This window comes from Protobothrops mucrosquamatus, unplaced genomic scaffold (genome assembly GCF_001527695.2).
Source record: "Protobothrops mucrosquamatus isolate PMUCROS unplaced genomic scaffold, P.Mucros_1.0 scaffold54, whole genome shotgun sequence".
NCBI lineage: Eukaryota > Metazoa > Chordata > Lepidosauria > Squamata > Viperidae > Protobothrops > Protobothrops mucrosquamatus.
This window is the reverse complement of record NW_015386435.1, coordinates 583,166-588,908: the sequence shown is the minus strand read 5'-3', so window position 1 is coordinate 588,908 and position 5,743 is coordinate 583,166. Positions and strand designations below refer to the sequence as shown.

General features: G+C 36.0%; 1 protein-coding gene across 1 annotated transcript in view; it reads right to left on the bottom strand.

The window, feature by feature from the left end:
* Positions 1-5,743, bottom strand: part of TLK1 (tousled like kinase 1) — an 82,088-nt gene that overhangs the window by 28,551 nt on the left and 47,794 nt on the right. The window lies entirely within an intron of this gene.

The window sequence follows — 5,743 nt, the reverse complement described above, 5'->3', positions numbered from 1 at the left end:
CCCCCCCCCCCCCGTCTACAAAGCTGGAAAGGTTGGAGAACTCTGCTTTAAACTATATGTATAGTTTAGAACTCAGAGTGGCTTGTCAAACTTTCCACTGGTTTAACTTTATCAGTGCTAGCACAGGTGAGCCATCAAATGAACACCCTTTCAGTTCTACGTCTTAACTTCATGTACCGGTATGTTGAAAGGGCATCAGTAACACAAATCAAAAAACTGCATGGTTAAAAAAACTGAACACAAATTTGCCTTTCGGAAGCTAATATAATAAGCTCAAGAAAGCCTTATTAAGATTAACATTAGATGCCCCAATTAAATTTTCTTTAACACTAGTGGGTAAATCAGGACCTATAATTTTAGACTAGTTTCTGATATCAAGTACCATCTGGATATGAAATGAGCACAATGAAAATGAAGCTGAACTTTAATTACTAAAAATATCACTCTACAGGAAGACTAGCATCCATCAGCGGGAATGTATTCCCAGTGCATCCCCCCAATCTCTACTACGGTAGATGTCAGAAAATCTTACAGAGCCGATTTCAAGGCACATACAGAGGGAAGGGAGCAGGGGAGAAAGATGAAAGGAAAACCACATAGTGGAAAGGGAAGTCTGGTTATATACTACTGGATTCAGCCCAACACTATTACCTATCAATGACTAAATGGAAAAATAAGCCATACATTTTTAATACACACTCCTCTCTTAATGTAGGCACAGGAAGTTAACAGGAAATTTAGCTATGCTAATACTTTTTTGTCAAACTATTTATGTATTAGTCTTGGTACAGCTGGGGATTTCTAATTAAGAAGTTGTGTTAATTTAGCCAGCTTCTTCACCAAATATCCAAAGATTTTTTCCCCAGCTCTAATCATTCAAAGCTTAGGGTAAGAGAGATGATTAAATGAAAAATGAGTTCTATCTGTCTGGAAAATGTTATGCCATAATTAAATCAAAGAGAAGCCATAACTTTCTCAGGTGAGAAAAAAATAATAATACAACTTGATCCCTAAATTCCTATAAGGACCTACTTTTAAACAGAATAAGAAAATATAAGAAAATACCAACTATTGGGAGGGAAAACTGAGAACACATAGCGAAAGGGAAGGCATCAACTATTTCCAGGAACAATACACAAGCTCTTAAACTGTTATTCTAGCATAACTTCTAAACCAAGTCAAAGAAACTTATTATATAGGATCATTAAGATTATAGGATCCTTGATTACTGTTTGCAGAGGGATGACTGAAGGAAAAAACCCAAAACTAATAGTAATAAGCAAGTATCTATAGTTTGGCTTCCATATGTTTCTTGTTGTCTGAAGGGCCCAAGACATATATCAGCAAACAAACTGATCTGAAATACCATATATTTGCGAGAAAATTCTACTCCTGGCTTATTATTATATTGATTTAAAAGTAGATGACTACTGTAGCAACAGTAATGATTCAAAATTGAAATCTGAAATGTTTTATTCTTTTCCCTGAAATGTTTTATCTGAGCCTTGAAATACATATCTCTTGTTCCAATCATATCATCTTTCGTACTATCCCATTTTCCAAGTATTTTTATGCAGAAAAGATTGTCTATAAATAATATAAATGATGAAATGAAGAAGGATAAGCAAGTTTTTTTATCTTTTCCAAGCCTCCATAGTTGACTTAAAAATAGAGTGGAAGTAGAATTGATAGTCATTTTAATAAGATCAGCATAAAACGTCAAACTTTTAATCCTCCTTTTGAAATTTGCTATTCAGACCAAAACAAACTACAAAGCAGGTTCTAAGTTGGCTACAATTCCTAAAATATCTTTCACCTATGCAGCCTAATAATACAATTTGAGATTCAGAATACCCAATCCACTCTCATCTGTTTTAGCATTATGTTGTAAGAAAGCCTCAGTTTTTAGCTTGCTTGTTTGAAAGCCAAAAATAATTTCACAATTTTGCATTGTGAATGAAGATAAATTAATTGAAAGAACCTGAAACAATTATTTGCACCAAGGGCTCCACTACTATTATAAACAATAATGGAGTGCAATCAATTATATGCTTATTATGGAAAAGTCATTAAAATATACCAAGCAGATATACTGGGAAAGGATGGGGGTGGAGGATATATACATTGCTATTTAAATTCAAAGACTGTGACTCTAGGCAGCTTGAATAAACCAAAAAAAGGTAAACAACATAAAACAATAAATAGCCCTTAGCTGGCAATCAGCAATTTAAAATTATTATTTTATGATGGGAAATCCAACCGTCCTGGCTCCAATATACAAGGCTGGGATTAAAAGGTCTCCTAATGGCCAAAAGAGTTCGGATCAATTGTATGTTGGTGGAGGAGACTGTTCTAGAGCAGGGATCCCCAGCCCCCCGGTCTGTGGCCCATTGCCAGGCTGTAGCCCACTCGGAATTGGGCCGCGGAAGTGGTGGGCGAGTCCGTGCGAAACTGCATTTATGAAAGCGGTGCGCACGTGCGAAACCATCTCCTCTCCCCTCCTGCCGCCGGCAGCAGTCCACTGAGCGGGAAAGGTTGGAGACAGCTGTTCTAGAGAGCAGGTGCCTCAACTGAAAGAACATGCCTCTTAAGTTCTACCAGAGGGCAGTGTTTTAAGGAAAGGAACTAAAGAATGCTGACAGTTGACCAATTTTGTTACAGTATGGCCATTTGAGAGATGTAATTATGCCACTAGGTTTGTAGGAGATACTTGATACTACTGAAGAAAGAACCCAAAGAGTGGCTTAAACAAATATGAGAGCTTTATTCTAGTCCTTCTGCTCTGCTAATTGCAATAGGATCATTTCCCTTGTAATTAAGATGCAGTGGGGAACTCTTCAAGACCTCTATTCTCTCCTGTAATATTTAATTTGGCAGGGAACTTTTGGCATCCTTAGTAAGACATTTGGGTAACGTTGAGGAATTGAACATAAATTGTTGCTTATTTCAATTATCTCTTGGCCGTTTTTAATAATTATCAAAGATCTTAATACAAATTTGTTTTTACAGTAATTTTATTTACAGTTAAAAAGATACAAACTAAGAAAGAAAAATAATAAGTACAGAAAAGAAAAAAGAAAAGAAAAATAGAATATAAATGAATTAACCCTTTATCACAAGTATAAACAATTTTAATTATTTATCACCTTCTCTTAAAATACAACAAATGATCTTTTCTTCCCACATTCCAACTCTTATCTAAAAACAAGTTTCCTTGTTCAGTCCTGATCATAAAAAGTCCATTAAAGATTACCCAGAGATAAAAACATTATCTATTATAATCTTAATCAGATAAACCAACTTTATATTCCTTCTTTACACTTTCAATAACCTTGATGTTTAATCTCTTCAAATATACTAGAACTTGATTTCATTTTTTCTTTTTCCCTTCTCACAAGATACTTCAAAGTTTTAGTAAGTTTCTTTTTGTAAATTAAATATAGAAAAGTTATTCAGGTCACTTTTTTTGGCTTGTTATTTGAATATCCTTTTTAGCTGGTTTTATTTGTATATCCAGTGTAGCATCTTTTTTCCTAATGTTCCTGTAACCAATCATTTTAAAATTTACTTTATCAGTTTCACTCCTCTGATAAAACTTGTTCTTCTTCCAAAAAATCTTTTAAACACAATCTGTCTATAAAGGCAGATACCCTTAAGATTAATTTCTGAGTCCATTGTTCAAAAATATCCTTTAATTGTTCTTCTCCTTTAACAGAAATCTTTAGTTCCTTCTAGTGTTCTTCTCTTTTAACAGTAATCCGTTAGTCCCTTTAGAGACTTCCTTCAAAATCTCAACCTATCATTTTTTTAAAAAGAGCATTTTTCAATGGTAAGTTTCTAATGATTAATTCCAAAATGAATTCCAAATCCATCTAGACTCTTAGCTTGTTTGTAACTTTCCAAAAGAAAAATTCTAATCATCATTTTGCTATTTATTCCAAAAAAATGTAAAAGTCCAAAAGAAAGTCCTTTAACTTGTATTTAAAATTTCTTTCACTAACATCGAAGAAAACTCACCCAGTGCTGTAAAACCTATTGACTCTAAGGTTCTCAACAGCTGAAAAGTGGTTAAGAAGCAATTTCCAAAAGTGATTAGAAAAGAAAATATGAAAATGCAGTGTCTTTTTGAAGGCACTGACTGTGGTTGAGCTAAAAGATGACTTTCTCTTGTCCCCCAGAACTCTAAAGCCACTAGAGACCGTTATCTCATGGTCTCCTCCTGAGAAGCAAACATACACCTGGGGGGGGGTGTGATCTCAACACCTCTCCATGTTCAGAGAGGAATTACAAAGAGTCAGGCTACCCAGGCTATAGTCATCATTCTATGAATAAATGTATACATTAAACAGATTAGGTTTATTTTTCTCTGAGGAAAACACACTGAAAATGAATATGGGTTTAAGTTTAAATACATATCAAGCGTGTAAGTCCATGGTGGCTCCCTCCCTGTGGAACATCTTCCCTGCAAAGATAGGATTGGCCCCCACTCTGACACTCTTTCATAAGGCCTTGAAGACGTGGCTCTGCCAATGGGCCAGAATGATGTGGAGCCCATCAAGTTGCTCATTTGATTGTTGTTGCCAGAGGGAGAGTTATTGCTTTTCGTATTGTTGTATATGCTGCCCAAAAGTCATCGAGAGGGAGTTGGGTGGCCATATGAATTTTCTTATATAATAAATAAAAATAAAATGTACTCAAGAATCAGACATTTGGCTGGGAATATTAGAAATATTTTTTTAAAAATCTAGCGATTTGGTGATTTAATGTGTTGGTAGCAACAAGAAGGGTGATAATCAATAACTAAAAGCCTCAACTTTGACCCTTAAATGAGCTTAAATGAGTGGTAGAATAAGCTTTGGTATATAGCCACAATAGAAAAGACAATCTAAGCTCTATTCCTTCTTTTCGATATGACAAGATTTAGTAACTTTTTTAAACCAAGAAACTATGGTAAAGAGTGCAGGTAGTTCTCAAATCACAACCATTCGTTCAGTGACTGTTCAAAATTACAATGGTACTAAAAATGACCATTTTTCACACTTACAACAGTTGGAGCACTATATTTAGCAGAATCAATTTAGGGAGCAAAGAAAATGTCTTGTATCAATATCATGGTCACATGATCAAATTAAGACGCAGAGCAATTGACAGGTATTTATGATGGTTGCAGTGTCCCAGGGTCATGGGATCACCTTTTGCGACATTCTGACAAGCAAAGTTGATGGGCAAGCCAGATTCACTTAACAACTATAGTACCAACTTAACCACTGTAGTGATTCACTTAACAACTGTGGCAAGAAAAGTAGTAAAGTAGGGCAAAACAATTGTATTGCCTAGCAATGGAAACATTGGGCTCAATTGTGATTGTTAAGTTGAGGATTGCCTACTGTGCTTACTATTCTCTGATATGGCACAATATATGTTAGTAATAAAAGAATTTAGAGCCAGTAGGCAATAGTTTTGAAGCCAGCAGGCAATGGTTTGGATTGGTAATACTTAAAATAATAAGTATAATTTTGTATTCTAGGCACTTACTGTACATGAATGGACTTCCAGACCGCGCCCCCCCGCCGCAGGGAGACGGAACCGCCTAGATGGTTCCGTCCCAGGCGACTGATGGACCCAGAGAGGTTCCTGACGGAGCTTGGGCCTTATCCGGAGGATCTGGTCCATGACTCGGTGGAAAATCAGACGGCGGCTTGGGAGTCAACTGCCGCCGCTGCATTGGACCGAGTCGTGCCTC